The following is a 19,539-nucleotide window of genomic DNA, read 5'->3' as shown; positions in this document are numbered from 1 at the left end:
AAACAGCAGGCAGGGTCCCAAGCACGAGCCATCTTATACTGCTTTCCAAGGCATATTAGCAGGGAACTGGATCAGAAGTGGAGAACCAGGGACACCAATCAGTGATCCTATGGGGCAGTCACCACAGGTGGCACTTTAAACTGCTGTACCACAATGCCAGCCTCAGGTGGCAGTATATCATTATCTTGGGCTCCAAAGCTCCCATCACAGACAATAATATGATTGGTGGAGGTTGACCAGAACAAAGGGAATGGACAATAATTATGAGACAAAATTGGGGAAACATGAAAGATGGAAAACAATGTGTTACACAGGTTGACACAGGGACCATGGCTACCTAAGGGAGGAACAAGGTGACACTTCCTAGCCACTTTTATGGGAATCTGAGGGCTGAAAGAAGAGGTCAAAGTTCAGAGATCCTCTCATTACAAAGGTGAAGCCACCCAAGCCCTGCAACAGGGGTGTAGAGACGGAGCTCCAAGAGGGTCCGAAGGTTGGCCTACATCATCCAACCAGCAGCAGGGGTCCAAGTCCTCACCTCAAGTCTAACTCTTCCCTTTCCTTCTCTCTGGCAACCTCATCACTCCCTGCTCCTGTGCAATCAGAAGGCTACAAGGGAGCATCCGAACTTTCTCTTGGGAGCAGCAATCTGGGTGTAAGTGATTTCCACATTCATCGCTTTCTGATTCTTTGGCTTTCTTGCTCAAAAGCTCCTATTCCTTTGTCTCCCTCATTCCCTCCTCAACAGAGTTGATGATTCTCATCCTGAAGGACCTGGTGTCATCCAGGCAATTGATATAATAGCAGTGTGGATGCTGATCCAATCTCTCTATAGCCCCCCCATTTGATCAGCCTTGTCATCACTCCTGACCCCAGACTGCCCTATGAAATGGTGCTGAGCAACCTGGCTGGCCCACACAGGGAACTGGCCTGGGGACAGGCAAGCTGGGTCCCAAACTTGGTGGGAGGGATGACTCCAGGGAAGTCTGAATCTGTCCTTAGTGTCTACCAAGACAAGTCAGACAGGTCTTTTCCTGCAATGCCTGCTTCAGGAAACTCACTCTGGTCTCCTTCCAGCTGTCCACATGTTCCCTTGATGTTAACTACAGTCAAAGCCTTCAGGACATGGAGGAACTAGACAAAGAAGCACAGGAACTGTGATTCTGAAGCAGGTAGACAGGGGTCAGGGAAATCAGGGCATAGATTCCATTGCTTCACATTCTTTGTGACACCTCAGGGATGACAACAAAATGGAGCCCAGAAGTGGAGAGACTGCCATCGAGCTTGACCTGGAGAGTGGAGATGAATGGATTTTCAGGATCCACACAGGTTAGTGAAGAATGTACCCTGAGGTGGTCCCATGGAGCACATCCCCATTCCATGGAAGCTCCTAGAGCTGCTAGGAGGACTTTTGCTTTCATCTGAAGGGAAGGCTGGAGGTGTTAGCAGGATTGGCAGGCAAATGACTTTGGAGGGGGCTGTTAGTTGTGTTGTTAATGGGAAGAGCTGCCATAGTTGTTGAACATCTCCCTCTACAAGATGCATCCCTACCTGCCCATCCTGAAGTCAACAAGGAGCCTCACTGGTGTGGGGAAACACAGGGGGTTGCCCCTGACCACATCCAACTCAGGATGATTAGGAAGAGGCAAGACAGAAAGAGGAAACTTTGAGTGCCTTCTCACACCAGGAAGAGAGCCCAGTATACCCACCTTTGTATCTTTGTGGCTACCCACCCCATCCTGACATCACATAAGAGCTCACACAGAATGCAAGAGCTGTGGGGATTTGTCCAGACCTTTTGGGGCCCTCAGCCTCCTTTCTCAGAGGCTGAGGATAGAGGCTTTTTAACATGCTGATTGTTTTATTTTTGTGGTTATAAAGTCTTCTATCTTCCTGGCAAACTTAATTGTCAGCAAATAAGGCAAAGCTCACTTTGAAGAGTGGCAGGAGCAGGGCAACAAGTCCCCAGTGTGCTCATTTGCACTGATTTTATACTTCAATTACAAATACACACTGGATATACAACTCTTTCAAAAGAAATGTCATCCATCACTTTTTCCATGCTGAAATATACCAAAGCAATAATGGTTGGGTTTTAATGCCACAAAATAATTCTTTGCCAATAAAATCTCCAAGATGACTTCCACATGGAGGATAGAAAGAACTTCCGCAAGATTAGGGAAGGAAACCAAAGAGCTCTGTGCAGTTGTCCATAATTAACATGCAGGTTACAGGCCTTTGACCTGTGGGGTAAGGACTGAAAAGGCAGGGTCAGGACTCCCATTCTGTGTCATAAGACCTCCTGCTCCTCACAAGACCCAGGGGAGTGGGCCTTGGATTTTTAATCCCAGTGGCCCAGAGACCTAGCCTTTCCTGTACATCAGGTTCACTGCCAAAGTGGCCAGTCCCCTGAAGGATGCCCAGGTGAATGCTCAATGGGAATTCATAATTATAGGACATCCATACCCCAAACAAATGGGCCTCAGTGCAACATGGCCCTGACTGCTGTGCATATCAGGACCTAGGGTTACCTCAAAGGGCTTTTGAGTACTGCACACCCATCCTGTTGTCCCTACCCCTACATCATCCTTGTCCCTCCCACTGATCCCTGCACCCATGTCATCTTTGCAGACATTTTTAGCTCCTTGGATGATTTTGGTGTGGAGTACTGGGACGCAGAGGAGCTGGAGTTTCCCAAGCCACCGGAAACTTGAACCATACAGGAGGAGACAACTTCAGAAACATCCCTCCTCACCAGTCCTCTGCTAGATTTGACATTAAATTCTTGTCACCCAGTACTAGTGATTTTCACATGCTTTTATGTCAAAGAAAATCCATTATAAGAAAACACCTTTAGCAAATGTAGAACTTAAAATGACCAGAGAGCAGTCACCCTAGTGAATCCCACCACCATTAATGCCTCAAGAGGAATCTAGTTTGGTCTTCACTGAAGAAAGTCACTGCCAGGTTAGCTGTTTCACTCTGTCCTTACAGTAATGACTTTCTAGGCATTTTGTCTCACATCAGTTCCTTCCTCTGGAAGGGATCATAGGGTCCATCGCAGATCTCTGAAAACCCCTCTTTCAACTTAACCTGATTATTTGTACTTTATAGAAAGGCCTGATATATAAGGGAAAATGTCCCCGAACTTTGTGAATCTCAATTTATTCCCTTTATATGGAGGGTCAGTATTAGTATCTCTGAGATTATGGAGTTATTTTCAATCATGTCTACAGAATTATTTTCTCAGTGTGACTAGTTAGCCTTTTCTTATGGGTCACCATTTCATTCATGGGATCATTAAGTTTTAGATTCTTTTGATTTCTTTGAATCAGCAAGTTTAGGAGTTTTTTTCCTTATTTAAATTTGTGTCATTTGAGTTTAGAACTAAAAACTTCCACTTTACTTTAACATCAACCTTATTTCAGAAAAATTTGATTTCAGATACCAAATTTTTTTTAGTTAAGTAGTGATTGCTACGCATTTGAATCCCTTAGACTATTAAACAGGTACACATAAGTTCAGATTCACCTAGGCCCACAACTCCAGCAGAAATAAGTTTTCTTATTATTATATATATATAATACATATATATTATATATATTATATATATTATATGTATTATATGTATTATATATATTATATTATTATTATTCAAGCATATACATCAGGCTTACCATGAACTCTTGTGTTTGAAACAGAATTGCCCAGGATCACCCTTATTGATTTCTCCTTTGTTGTCTTTAAATGCATTATCTTGGAAATAAAGTCTCAAAACAAAAGAATTCTTTGAAATTTCTGTGCTGATGTAAAAAATTTCATGTGCCGGAATAAAAACCTGTCATGCATAAAATATCATGAATCCAATTCTTGATCAATTAAAGATGTACAAACATAGACACATACACACACACACACACACACAGAGAGAGAGAGAGAGAGAGAGAGAGACTACAGACTGGGTGGCTTGGGCAATACAATGTTGATCATATACTCACATACCAGGAGTTCATGAATGATCTTCTGGCTTCCTGTAGCCTGGGGATGTTCTACTGCTCACTATCTATGTATACCCCATGGTAGAATGGTTGAGCCAGGCCCACAGTTGCATCATTATTTTCAAGATTTATTTATTTATTTGAAAGGCAGAGTTACAAAGAGAGAGAAAGAGAGAGAGAGAGAGAGATCCCATTCACTGCTGGTTCACTGTCTAAATGGCCACAATAGCTGGGACTGGGACTGGGAAAGACAGAAGCCAGGAGCTTCATCTGGACCTCCCACATGGGTGTAGGGGGCCAGGCACTTGGGCCATCTTCCACTGCTTTCCCAGGTGCATGAGCAAGGTGCTGGATCAGAGGTGGAGCAGCAGGTCATAAACTGGTGGCCATATGAGATACCAGTGTTGGTGGTGGCAACATATCCTATGATGCCAAAACATTAACCCTCAGAGCTGCATCTTAACCCCACCTCCCCACATATATACACACACATGGGCATCCCTTGATAGCAAAAGACAAGATTGATACCATACAGGCTCTTCAAGCTTCTGTTACCCTGCAAGCATGTAGGGGTGAACTGACCCCAAACATTCCAGGCACCAGTTGGCAAGATCCATGGATGACATGGTGTATAACTGTGACTTCAGAAACACAGGCATGGAATGCAGTGGAGGCACTGGGCTGGCCTCCTGATGCACTTGCGTATGATGCAGATAGTTCTGAGGCATCAGGTCCAGAAGTGATGATAAAACTGGATGGAACAGGAGCTACAGTCTTAGACACAGTGAGCAGCAGTCCAGAGAAGTAACTTCCTTGGAAAACAGCTGAAAATCACTCATGTTAAGCCTCACATATGCTTGGAGGGATATTATGGACCTTTGGCTGGTTTATTGGCTATTCTAAAGGGACATGTGGGAGACAACAAATCCCCACATCAGAGGCTGAGGTAGAAGCACAAGAATGGGTCTAATAAAGGACCTTCTGTTGGTGAGTGGGTTATCTCCCTTGTTGGAGGGCACAGGGATGTGAACTTCTATGCATAATCTAAGATCAGGAGATAGGGACAGACTGAGTTTCTAGATCAGCCATGAGCCCCTGGACCTCATTTCAACAAGATTTCTGGATGACTACTGGTTCATCAATGGGAATTTCAGTCCTGCAAGGGATACATAGCAAAAGTAATCCTCTTGGACACATTCCTCCCTTGATGTATTTAAGGAAATGTGTGAAAATACTGAATGAATATTTAAAGGCATGTATATAACTTCATAAATACCTCTATACTTTGAAAAATAATGTTGTGGGGCTGCGCTCTGGTGTAGTGGGTACTGTTGCCACCTATAGGGCTGGCATCCCATATGGGTGCCGGTTCAAGTCCTGGCTGCTCCACTTCTAATGCAACTTTGCCTGCTCCCAAGTGGTTGGGCCCCTACACCCTCATGGGAGACCTGGATGAAACTCCTGGCTCCTGAATTCTACCTGACCCAGCCCTGGCTGTTGCGGCAACCTGGGGAATAAAACAGCAGATAAAGATCTACCTCTACCCTCTACCCTCTACCTCTACCTCTCCTTCTCTGTAGCACTGCCTTTCAAATACATAAACCTTTTTTAAAAGAGAAAAAAGATAAAGTTGTTTCTTACTTGTAAAGCACTATCTTTCCTTCCAGGATGTTTCCCTCTCAAAGGAAGGAGGAAGTCAGGACTACCTTTAATTTACAAATGTGTACACCACAAACACATAAAAACATATGTATCCTAGAAATAAATCCCGATAGAAACCAATCCATAATACCCAGGTACATGACTTTCACAATACGGTGGACATACATAACTAATATACACAGCCCTCAAGGAGTTCATACAAAATCAGACACAGACACACTCATGCTCTTCACATAGGGGCCATTGAGCTCTCCTCTTCTGTTCTGGAAAGCATGGGGGTCAGAAACACCCGGAATGACCCTTTGCTGATATTTCCATTCACCAAGGATGTCACCAATCACCATGGGCATGTCAGTGCATCAACATCAGTGGAGAATTGGCCTCTCTTTCCTAAGAAACCATGGCCACTCATTTTTAGAAGGAATACCCACAGTTTGAAAAACTCATGGTACTCAAAGACTTTGGGGTCAACAAGGGTAGGTGAAGGCTTGCCTCTAACCCAATTTGTTCACTCATTCAGTGATTCTGGTGAGATTATCTTGTAGGTAGTATACCTAGGCACCAGGTCAGAGAGCACAATGCTGGACGGATGGTCCTAACACAGGGCAACCAAAATGGGGTTCCTTGGGGACTTCTCAGAGCTCAGCACATGGCACAGGCCTGAAGGCTACACACTCGGTGAAAGCCACTTCTGGTCCAAGCAGCATGTCCTAGAAAGACTGCCCAGGAGAACTACAGGGCCAGCTAACTGACTGTCTTGGAAACACCTGGAGTCCACATGCTATATGCTCCCCCACCTTTGGAAAGGCACTTAGGATCCATGGCTGGTTACCACCCCTTTCTGACAATACTTCACATGAAATATACTCCTCACCAGGTCAGAGGCTGGATGTCTGGCCTGAAAGCCCTGGTGGAAAGTATAAGTAGAGTGTCTAATTTAGGGTCCACCAATCCTAGGCCAAGACACTTGGCAAAACTGTTGGAGGTGTGTGCACATATAAATTGCCCATGGACAAAACCAGGAGTCAGGACCATGGGTCAACCCTAGTCCCCTGTTCATTAACCTTTCCTTGCTTCAACAATGACAGGTGGAAACTCACATCATGTCCATAACAAAAGTTAAAACTAGACAAATCCACATTATAGACACATCTGTAAATGTGTATACGTATTGAACAAACCTCTGAGGAAGCATACATAATTGTGTATATATTCATATTTGTCTACAAAACACAGTCAATTGTTCCTTTAACTGTGGAGCTGTATGGGATGATATGACATTGCAGATGGGAAAAATTTACTACTGTCAATATTTCTAGAACTGTAGACATTCAAAAATACATGCAAACATATATGTCTCCAAAATGAGAAACAAAAAAAAAGGAATCCAAGAATCTTAAATCCACATAACAAGACAATGTACAAATACAAACAACTATACACAAAACACTGGGGAACACAATCTGACAAACATAGACACATGCATAATGTATATAGACTATTTGTCCAGGAGGCATTGGGTCCTCTACACCTCACTGGCAAGCTTGGAGCATAAGACACCTGGAGACCCTTCACTGCCAATTCCAGGGGCCCTTAGTGCATACCAATCACCAGGGCCTTTCCACCAAAATAGCCTTGACAACAAGAATCTGAATCTTATTGGGGAGATGGTCACTCTTTCCACCAAAGAACACATCCTTTGATTCAGCCATGAGCCTGAGTGACTCAGAGTCCAACAGAACTAAAGTTAGGCCTCTCTGTGGAGAATTTTCTCACACAGAGAGCTATGTTCTGACTTGGAGCTAGTCCTTGTAGGCCTGAGCTCTGGTGACATAGGCTGGTGGCACAGGTCTGCCATGTCATAGAGCCCTGACGAAACCTTAGGACTTCCAAGGATCTCCTTGGATGTTTATGGCCCCCATGGCTTCCATTACAGGAAGGGAGATGGTCAGCCAAGGGCTCCAATGACCTCAACCCAGCCAGGGTTCTACACTTCTGGCCCATGATGGGCAGCTTCTGTTCTGTATGCTATTCATAGCTAAAATAGTGTTCTTGGAGAAACATACACTTTAAAATATGCATACACATTGAACAAACTCCTAAAGATACATACTTAACTCTCTATTTGTACCACTCTATAAACATAGGAAATGGTTCCTTTACCTGTATAGTTGTATTCTTGCATCTAGGATGCTTCAACTCCCTAGGAGAAAAGAGTACATTAGCACCATTATTTCTTTCTTTCTTTTTTTTCTGACAGGCAGAGTGGACAGTGAGAACAGAGAGAAAGGTCTTCCTTTTGCCATTGGTTCACCCTCCAATGGCCGCCATGGCTGGTGCGCTGCAGCCGGTGCACCACGCTGATCTGATGGCAGGAGCCAGGTACTTATCCTGGTCTCCCATGAGGTGCAGGGCCCAAGCACTTGGACCATCCTCCACTGCACTCCCTGGCCACAGCAGAGAGCTGGCCTGGAAGAGGGGCAACCGGGACAGAATCTGGCGCCCCGACCGGGACTAGAACCTGGTGTGCTGGTGCCGCAAGGTGGAAGATTAGCCTAGTGAGCCACAGCACCGGCCCACCATTATTTCTTTAAATGTATATAAACACAAATGCATACAAACATGTATACCACAGGAATAAGTAAAATAGGCAAACATCAGATTCCACATGTATGAGTAGAACAAGAACGTGAATATATACAAATAACTTAGATATACAACACAGTAAAGCACACACAAACTGACACACACAAACACACACATACACACATTTACTTCCTTGGTCTAGTGGCCATTTGGCTGTCCACTCCAGTATAGGAAATCTTGAGGGCATACAAACCCAGGAAATCCCTTCACTGACATGTCCATGGGAGCCTGGCAACACCAAGCCCAGGGACATGTCATTAAACAACCTATGGCAAATGTAGCTCACTGGGGAGCTGACTACTCTTTCCAAAGATGTCCACTAGGAGGAAAAGCCATCTTTTGGTTAAATCAAAGAGCTTAGAATCTCAAGTGCCAATGGGTCTGGCAGGGATGGACCTCTACCCTAAGAGCATTCCCTCACACTGTGTTCTCACTTCATGGAGACAGTACACATAGAAATTATACAACATGGCACCAGGATGGACAACCCTTCCAGTATGGGACTTCAAGGAGGATATATGGGGAATTACAGAAGCCAAGGAAAGCCTCAGACTCTGAACAAAATGCCTGATTACAGAGCTGGCTCTGCCTAGAACTCCTTTGTCCTAGAGAGGCCAATGTAGCTACCTGGAGGACTGGCTCACTGACTCACTGAGAAACAACTAGAAATCATGTATCTTAGGCCTCCCACATTGAAACCCTAGGACTCCCAGCACCAGCAGGATCCTGGCATTCTGGACTGCAGAAGGGTATTCAGGAGTAAAACAAAGCCTAGAGGACAAAAAGGAAATGGCAGATGACCATGACCACATGAAGTTTAAACATAATACACAAGCAGCATTAAAATAGCCAATGCTATAGGAATCATCTTGTGAATGCGCATAAGCAAAGGATGCTGTCTGCCCATTATGTGGTGCCCTAGAAACAAATGCGATTTCTGTGTTTCTTTAGAGAAATGTTTAAATAATACTAGCTTCAGCATAAACCTACAATAATAAGAAAATCTGAGAGGTGAGGACTTCAGGCATTCAGTGAGAGAAGGCACCTTAAATAAATTCCAGTATGTCCATAAACACAATACTCTGGATCTGTAGTTCATTTGTGCTTTAATGAGGAAATCATGGGTGATGAACATGGAAAAAGCAAGTTACATAATTTCCCCTGATTTAAAAATGGTATGCACATTTATTTTTAAAAAGTCACACGTGGACAAGCAAAGGCACTGAAGTAACTGAAGCAATTTCAAGAAATAGGAATTAAGTGCCTTTCATGTCAACACTTTCTATTGACTAATAAAGCCCACATAGTATTCTCAAAAGGATAGACACATTGGTCAATGCAGAACAGACACTCATCAAGTATGACCATACATTTCCACTTATAATCTACACACATAACCACAAACCAGTACTGAGGATGGCATATCTCCAAAGTCACATAGGATGTGCAAGACCACCACAATCTAAAACTACTTTCAAAGAATATATACATGTGGCAAAATACACCTTATTTCACTACAAAGCATATGAAAATATAAACACTAAATGCCATCTATGTCATGTCTTCACACTTGACTCAATCAAATACACCCACACTGTCCAAATTTACAATGCCAGGAGCCCCAGATATAACATTTCCTCAAGTAAATAATCTTCCTTGTTTCATTACTCCCATCATTTTCATTACTACATGTTTTTTCTATAGTAGAAGCTCGTTTGGGAACAGGATAGACAGTTTAGCCACCTGAAGCCAATAATATAGCACATGTAGGACCTTTGGTGATTTACTATTTTTGCACTTCACCTGGGAGTGTTTTATCAATTTTTGGAGCCACTAATTTCATCATAACAGTTAACATTAAGTCACTTACTATATCCAAATACCAAGCACCACTATTATTTATAGTTATAATCCTCCTAGGACTGGCATTGTGGCACAGCAGCTTAAAGCCCCAGCCTGAAGAACTGGCATACCATATGGGCACTGGTTGGAGTCCCAGTTTCTCCACTTCCAATCCAACTCCCTTTAATGCATCTGGGAAGGCAGAAGAGGATGACTCAAGTCCTTAGGCCCCTGTACCCACATGGGAGACCCAGAAGAAGCTCCTGGCTCTGGAATTTGGATCAGCTCAGCTCCAGTCATTGTGGCCATTTGATGAGTGAACCAAAGGATGGAAGACCTCTCGTTCTCTCAGTCTCTACTTCTCTCTGTAACTATGCCTTTCAAGTAAATAAAATAAATCATTAAAAAAAAAGAAAGGACTGGCACTGTGACAAGTGGGCAAAGTCACTGCCTGTACTTCCAGCATCTCATATGGGCACCAGTTCGAGTCCCAGCTGTTCCACTTCTGATCCAGCTCTAAGCTATGGCCTGGGAAGGCCCGGGTCTTGGAATCTTTCACCTGCATTGAACACCTGGAAGAGGCTCCTGGCACCTTGCTTTGGACTAGTGCAACTCCAACTTGGCCATTTGGAGAGTGAACCAGTAGATGGAAGACATTTATTCTCTGTCTCTCCCTCTATCTATAACTCTGCCCTCAAATAAATAAAATATTTTAAAAACAAAATTAAAAAAAAACACAAAGGAACAACTGGAGCACCTTATAACCCTTCCTTGTTAAAATATAAATAAAAATATTACGTAACATTGTCATGGCTTATTTATAGATTTAAATCTTTTATATCCTATGGCATATCCATTTCAACTACCATTCCAAGATGCTACATCATCCATTATAGAAAAAAACAACTACACTCTCATAACTACACACTAATAATTTTATTCTTAACTAGCTCTTGAATTCCTTACATTATTCCACCTATGTTAACAACCAAATTAACCCATAAGAAGAGCTACAGATGCCCAAGAAACAGATTTAATTGTCTTTTATTATTTATATTTTATTATTCAAATATTAATTGCCCATTCATAATTACAAATTATTTACATAGGATAGATGAAATTAACAACCCCTCTTAACCATAAAAGATACAAGACACCAACAATACTGAAGCTCTGAATATACAGATATGAGGGCTTAACCATGGGCTCTTTATATAATGCATACAAGATTTGAAACCAGGAGAATTATTATTGCATACAGTAGGTAATAGAGTTGTCATACCTATAGAAATACCAATCCATATATTACTTTCATCTGAAGATGGCTTACACCCATAAGCTGACACACCATTTGATCTAAAAACAAATTCCATCCCAAGATGCTTGCATGAAGCAACCTTCACATCTACTCCACTTGGTCTATACTATGACAATGCTCTGACATGTGTGGGTCCATATCTCCATGTCTTCAAACCAGGGCCACTAAAATACTTTGAAAACTGACAAATATCTGTGTTACATCTTTATGAATCTAGGTAACATCAATTTAATATTGAATGCAAAATATTTCTGTAATGAAATGCCACAGATGCACCAATATAATGAATTAATATGATCTCAATCAAATTAACAGTATTTATTTATCCAACTAAAATTCTAAATACACAACCCACAAACCCACATCAAAATATATTGAATCACCAAAGATTAAATTCCATAAGAAACAAAGTGAATAAAAGAGTATTCACCTTTTTTGTTATTCCCACAATAACAGGATTACACACTGTAATTATCATCTTATCCCCTAACATTTTATTCCCATCTCCCATCTGCCCAGCTAACAATCAATTCATCTACCTTCAACAGTGATTGGTTGGAACAGAATAGAAACACCGGAGACCAATCCAAACATCTATAACCAACTCATATTCGACAAAGGACCTAAAACCAACCACTGGAACAAGGACAGCCTCTTCAACAAACGGTGCTGGGAAAACTGGATGTCCACATGTCGAAGTATGAAGCAAGACCTCTACCTTACACCTTATACAAAAATCCACTCAACATGAATCAAAGAACTAGAGATGCGCCACGACACCATGAAACTAATTGAGAGCATAGGGGAAACCCTTCAAGATATTGGAACAGGCGAAGAATGCCTGGAGACAACCCCAGAGGCATGGGTAATCAAAGATAAATTAAACAAATGGGATTACCTCAAATTGAAGAGTTTCTTTACAGCAAAGGAAACAGTCAGGAAAGTGAAGAGGCAACCAATAGAATGGGAGATGTTATTCGCAAACTACACAACAGATAAAGGATTAACAACTAGAATCTATAAAATGATCAAAAAACACCACAGAATCAAAACAAACAACCCAATAAAAAATGGGCCAAGGACCTTAAAAGACATTTTTCAAAAGAGGAAATCCAAATGGCCAACAGACACATGAAAAAATGCTCAGGATCCCTAGCCATCAAGGAAATGCAGATCAAAACCACAATGAGGTTTCACCTCACTCCGGTTAGATTGGCTTACATACAGAAATCAACCAACAACAGATGCTGGCGAGGATGTGGGGAAAAGGGGACACTAACCCACTCTTGGTGGGAATGCAAAATGCTAAAGCCACTACAGAAGTCAGTTTGGAGAGTCCTCAGAAACCTGAATATAGCACTACCACAGGACCCAGCCATCCCACTCCTTGGAATTTACCCAAATGGAATTAAAGCGGAGAAAAAAAGAGCCATTTGCCCCTCAATATTTGCTGCAGCTCAATTCACAATAGCTAAAACATGGAATCAACCTAAATGTCCATCAATGGATGACTGGATAAAGAAACTATGGGATATGTACTCTATGGAACACTATATAGCAGTAAAAAACAATGAAATCCGGGCATTTACAACAAAAAGGAGGAAGCTGGAAAACATCATGCTGAGTGAAATAAGCCAGTCCAAAATGGACAAATATCATATGTTCTCTCTGATCGATGGCAACTAAATGAGCCTCTAAAATGATACCCATTGAAGTGAATGGACACTATGAGAGACAATGACATGATCAACCCTTGTCTAGACTGTTGAGGAACAACTTACTATTTTATTCCTTTTAGTATTTTTGTTGTTGTTGTTGCTCTGTTTGTTCTACATAAGACCACTGGTTGAGCTCTGTAATCAATGCACAATCATTCTTGGGCGTTTAAAATTAACAGAAAAGTGATCTCTGTTAAACATGGTAGTGGGAAGATGTATAGGTCGGCACATGCTCACTCGGACTTGCCTCCAATGGTGGAATGAGAGATGTGCCAAGGGATTTCAACTCAATCTTATCAAGGAGGCAGGTACCAATGCCAGCACACTTGGTTAAGTGATAAGTATAAGTACACAACCGATCAAAAAGATAGGGTAAGTGTGGAAGAGATATCACAAATAAGACCAGTGTAAACAAATAATGAAGGATAGAATTAAAAGGGAGAGAATGACCCTGCGGGGGAAGCACGACACACAGCAGACTCATAGAATGGCAAACACCCAAAACAGCACTCCTGCCTCAGAATCAACCCTTGGGACATTTGGATCTGGCTAAAAAGTCCATGAGAGTCTCACAGGCATAGAAAGCCATTACACGATGGCAAAAAAAAAAAAATCTAAATGAAAGATCCTGGTGAACAAGACCCCAGCAGAAGGACAGGCCATCAAGGAGAGAGGCACCTTTCTCTGAAGGGAGGAAGGAACTTCCACTGTGATATGGCCTTACTAAACAAGTTCAGAGTTGGTGAACTCAAGGGGCTTCCATAGCCTAGACAGCTCATAGCAAGTCTCGAGCGATTGCTGACATCATAAATAAGAGTGCCATTTGTTAAGTCAACAACGGGAGTCACTGGGTACATGCTCCCCATGTAGGATCTCTGTCCTTAATGTGTTTTACTATGAAACTTAAAAACAACACTACTAGTCGAACAATACCCTATACCTTGTGCAGTTGTGTGAGTGCAGCCTATTGAAATCCTTGCTTAGTATATACGAAGTTGATCTTCTGTATATTAAGGTAATTGAAAATGAAACTCGATAAAGGGGGGGATGGGAGAGGGAGTGGGAGAAGGGAGGAGGGCCGGGGGAGTGAGGGAGGTTGGGGGGAAGCCACAACAATACAAAAGTTGCACTTTGTAAATTCACATTTATTAAATAAAAAAAAGAAAAAAAAAACAGTAAAAAACAGTGATTGTTACAACTCATTCTTAAATAACAATCCATAGCACTGAAAGACAAACCAGGTCTCTAGAATCAATCTCATATTCTGTGATTCAAAAAATTGACTAAGACAGTTACGTTGTACATGCTCACACACAACTCAATTACTTATTAGCACTAGCTTTCATGCCTCAAGCAGAAGCAGTAATTACTGGCCTCTGCCCTAAAATAAAAGCATCATTAGCCATTTCCTCCCTCAAGATGCATCTGTCTCATTTACTTCTTTGATAGTAGTTATTGAAAGTATTTGCCTATTTATTAAGCATTAGCCCTAGCCATCCAATTAACATTGATAAAAAGAAGCAAAAATGTCCCTATATGATCTTCAACTATGATTACCAGAAGCCCATGTAGAGGCCTCTATTGCCAAGGCAATATTCTAGGAGGCTATGGCATAATATGAGCCACTACAATCTTAGATCCCTTAAACAGACTACAGAGCCTATTCACTTTTGAGGATCCCTATGAGGAAAATCATAACAAGCTCCATCTCGCTCTGTCAAACACATCTGGAATCACTAATCACTCTTTCATTAGTGAGCCACATTAACATTGATAATTGAGAGTTCTTATTCAAACATCATGAAAATTTACAAGATCTACAGCTCTAACACTGGCCCATGGCCTAATAACATCAATATTATTTTGTCTTGCAAACTCTATCACAGGCAAACTTCACTCTTTGGCCAAGGACTACAAAACAATTTCACCTCTAGCAGCAGCATGATGAACCCTTAGCAAACCTAACTCACTCAGCCTCAGGGCCAATCATTAATTTAATCAGGTGGCTCTTCACATAGTCATCATTCTCATAGTCCAAACTTACTACCATCCTAACTGAGACTAACCGGTGAATTAACACTGAACTCAGTCTACCTACTAATCATAACACCACAAGGAAAATTTATATATCCTATCAATAATATCCCTCTTTGATTCACATCAAGAAATAACTCATTCTCCATCACCTTCTTCCCTACTATCACCCAATCCTCAAATCATTTTAGGACACATACTTTTTTTTAAAGATTTTATTTATTTTGAGAGGTAGAGTTACAGACAGTGAGAGGAACAGAGAGAAAGGTCTTCCATCCATGGTTCATTCCCCAAATGGCTGCAATGGCCAGAGCTGCACCGATCCAAAGCCAGGAGCCAGGTGCTTCTTCCTGGTCTGACATATGGGTGCAGGGGCCCAAAGACTTGGGCCATCCTCTACTGCTTTCCCATGCCACAGCAGAAAGCTGGATTGGAAGAGGAGCAGCCAGGACTAGAACCAGCACCCATATGGGATGCCGGTTCTGCAGGCGGAGGACTAACCTACTGCACCAGCGCGCCAGCCCCAGGGCACATACATTTTAAACAGTTTAAAGACAACATTAGGTTATGAATGTAAAAACAGAAACTTAAGTTTCCTTATTCACTAAAGTATGCAAAAACCACTAACTCATGCTCAGAAATATAATATGACTTGCTTAATTTATAAAGGATAGAAATAATCCATTGGTTTTAGGAACCAAGAAATTAGTGTAACTCCAACTAAAACTAATCTATTTTCTTCCTCTATAACTTGACTAATTATAGTAACAGGCACCAATATTTATGAGGAAATTGCTTTTTAAATCTCTAATGTGCCTTATTTATTTAATTTTATTTGAGAAACAGGGCCACATTCCTATCTGCTAGTTCACTACCAACATGTGTGGTGCCAAAAATTCCACGTGGGTGGCAGCCACTCAACTACTGCTGTTTCCCAAGATATGCATTAGTGGGCAGAGTCAGAAGCCAGAGTCAGGTCTCATGCTCGGGTATTCCAACATGGGACACGGACATCTGAACCAGCATTGTAACCTCCTGCTGAAATACTGGACCTGTACTGGGGGTAACTTAGGAATTTTCCATGCGGGATGTATATTTAAAAACACATAGAATACATAGGGGTCAATATGATCTGTGTTTTCAGGGATCGCTCGGGGGTCTTAGAATTTGACCTCCAGAGAGAGGGGAGGGCAGCTCGGATTTCTTATCCTGAAGTGAAAACTAGTAGGAAGCACAACCCTAAAGCCTGGGAATAACACCAGACACACCCCAAGGCGAGCCCTGGATGGCTGGAGGATTCCCAGCACGGGGCGGGCATTGTGACCCCAACTCAACAGAAGAACGAGACCCGGCAGGGGACACCCCCCACCACCATATAGGTGCTTCCTCTGGGGTCCACCTGACCACACTAGGACCCTCAGTGCACACGCCCCGGGGGGACCGCCCGGACCCCGGGGCCACGAGGGGCCGCGTGGCTGCTCCACCTCCTTTCTCAGAGGCCGAGGCCGCCAGGCGGCGTCTCCACAAGAGCCCTGCCGGCCGGGGCTGTTCTGAGAGGAGCCACACGGACGCCGTCACGACCACGCACGCCCGGGGTCCTCGCTCTCCCTTCCCAGCTGCCCGCTCCAGGACGGCCTCAGGGCCCCAACGGCGCCGCTCTGGCCGCGGACACCAGAACTCGCTAGGCCTGAGGAGCCGGCGAGGAAGGCGCCGCGCGGACGCGGGAAAGTTCTCGGGCCCGGGCCGAACCTGCGCCCTCACCTGGCGCACGACCCGCGGGCCCACCCTTCCTGCCAGTGTCCCCCGCTGCCGCTCGCCGCCTTGTCCGGGGATCAGGGCTGGAGCCCTGGACGCCCGTCAGGTAACCGCACAACCCCGGACAGAAGAGCAGAAAGGCGGGCTTCGCGGAGAAAATGGCGGAGAGAGAGGAGCCCCTTTTATAGCCCTAGTAGTGGGGCGGGGACCCCTGGGAGACCGACTCTGATTGGACAGCAAGCAAGGGCACCAACCAATCATAAAACGAATACTATAAAAAAAGACAGCCAGGAACCGGGAAGCGTTTGGCGGTGCTCAGGCCAGGCCGGCGATGGTGAAATGCAGTGTGGGACACAAAGTCGTGACTGTTGAAGGTCTTGACCTTGATGGAACGTGAGGAGGGATGGGGGAGGGCGGCGAGCGTTACCCGCAGGCTCTGTCTTCCGTGGCTCTGTAGGATGAAACCACAGCGGGAAAGATGGCACAGAGGGGAAATCAGAATTTGTCCTTTGGCCGAGTGACTGTCAGGGGTTCCATAAGGACCCAGGTTCTCGGGGCCAGCATCTGACACAGGATAACCCCGTGCAAGGACGGAGGTGGTGGGGACTCCCCTGGCGGGGCTGAGCTGGGTGGAGTGGAGGAGCGCTGTGAGGGAGAGTGCAAAGAGGAGGGTGCGCTGGGGATGGATGGGTTAGGAGATCCTTTCTGTTCCTCATCAACCGTCTGGATATTTGTGCAGGGAACCCCAGGGGCCCTGGGGGCATTCAAACAACACAAAGCGGCTCACCTGTGCCTCTGCCCCTCACTAGAGGGAAGCAAGAACAGGTGTCAGCCTAAGGGCTCTTGGGGTTGCTCTGTGAGGTGGGGGTTGTAAATAAGGTGTAGGATACTGGAGACCAGGACTGACTCCGTGTGAGGGGGGCACTGGTGATGCAGGGGAGGAAGGGCAGGCAGGCAAGGGTGGGGAGGGGGAAGGTCCTGGCCCGGGTGGAGGGTGGATTCGTTTGGGGGAGAGGTGATGCTTGATGCACAGACACGGGGTATCCACACTGAGCTCAGCCCCAAGCTGAGTGACTTCTGAGCTTCTCTGTAATTCTGGAGAAGGAGATGCCCCAGCTCAGGCAGAGGGCAAATGGGTCATTTCAAGTTGTGATCCTGGAAGGGGGAGGGGGACAAGCACAGAGAACAAAGACGAAAATTCCTGAATGGTCACCGTCAGGACACTCAAGGTTCCTTTTACTACTTTGAACCTCAGGACTCCATCACCCACCCGAAACCCTATCCTGCACCCAACAAATGAATGTCAGCTCTAACCCTCCGACAGGTACCCAGCCCCAGACCTGTCCTGTCCTTTCTGGCAGCTCAGGGTCTGGCCTCCGAGTCCCTCCTGCGGGTTATAGAGGCGGCCGCCAGGGAGCGCCCTGCACCCAGCGTGGAAGTCACCAGGCCACTGTGGATCGCAGGTTCGTGCGGGCCCACTTCCTGCGGGTCAGAAGCCCGGCCTTGTCGGGGTCCTGCCGGCTCCTTTCCACCTGCGCTACCTGGCAGCCGTGGGCAGGGCGGCGGTTTCCCTGGACAGCCGAAGGGGTCTCTGAAGCTCCGGGCACAGCCTCGCCCCGCGCCGCCTGGAGCACCAGGCACTGTGGGGCTTTCTGCACCAGTCGCACACGGCCACTCCGCGCGCACCCCTGCTGCCCAGGCTCCCGGGGATCCGGAAATCCCTGAGGCCAGAATCCCTGTGCCGCCGTCGGCCGTATGTGGGCGCCTTCGTGGGGAGGACAGGTGTCCGCGTGCCCATCACAGCAGATTCAGCAGCAGTGACAGAGACCAACAAGGACGCCAACCGGGTTACCTGTGCGCCCAGCGCAGATCTGTGTCTGGAACCTCTGCACCCCACAGTATTCATAGACACTGGCATAACTCGCTTATAACGTAACTGTGCATCAGGATTTTCATTATCACATAATTATTATTTTCATTGTTAGCACGCGTGCACACACACGCACACCCCACGCCAGCTGCCCTGCGTGCATTCGGCTCCAGGAGCATGCACCTGCTGCGCTTGCAGAGATCTCAGCAGAGCAGAGGCACCGCTGGACACTGGAATAACCCTCTGTCTCCTCATCAAGGCTTTGCGCTGCTCGAAGCCCCTCTCTCAGGTGGGCAGAGGGCATCCGTCCACTGCCGGGACACCCGCACCACCGGGCCGGGCCACGTGCGAACTTTGGGAGGGGCCCCAGGTGAGGCCCCACTTTCCCCTTGCGGGCGGCCAACGACACTTGTGTGTCCACATCGCGGCCGCCTGCCCTGCCCCTGGGGCGCACGGAGCGGGACTCAGGGACAGTGGAGGCCAACTCCATACACAGGACCGCGCAGCTGCGGCAGAACCCGGGGCCGCCCCACGTGCTTCCAGGTTGGGCCCAGCCATGCGCAACCGAGGGCGCAGACTCGGAAATGTGTGGACTCCGCCAGCAGGCTCCCCATGCACACGTGCGGGAGCCCCCATTAACCACCCTGGTCCCCCTCACACGGAGCCTGGCCGCTGCCTTCCCCGGGGGAGAGACCC

Source organism: Oryctolagus cuniculus, chromosome 17, assembly GCF_051225735.1.
Source record: "Oryctolagus cuniculus isolate XC-2025 breed Fujian yellow rabbit chromosome 17, ASM5122573v1, whole genome shotgun sequence".
In the NCBI taxonomy this organism is placed as follows: domain Eukaryota; kingdom Metazoa; phylum Chordata; class Mammalia; order Lagomorpha; family Leporidae; genus Oryctolagus; species Oryctolagus cuniculus.
The sequence above is the reverse complement of the archived record's forward strand: the minus strand, read 5'-3'. Positions refer to the sequence as shown.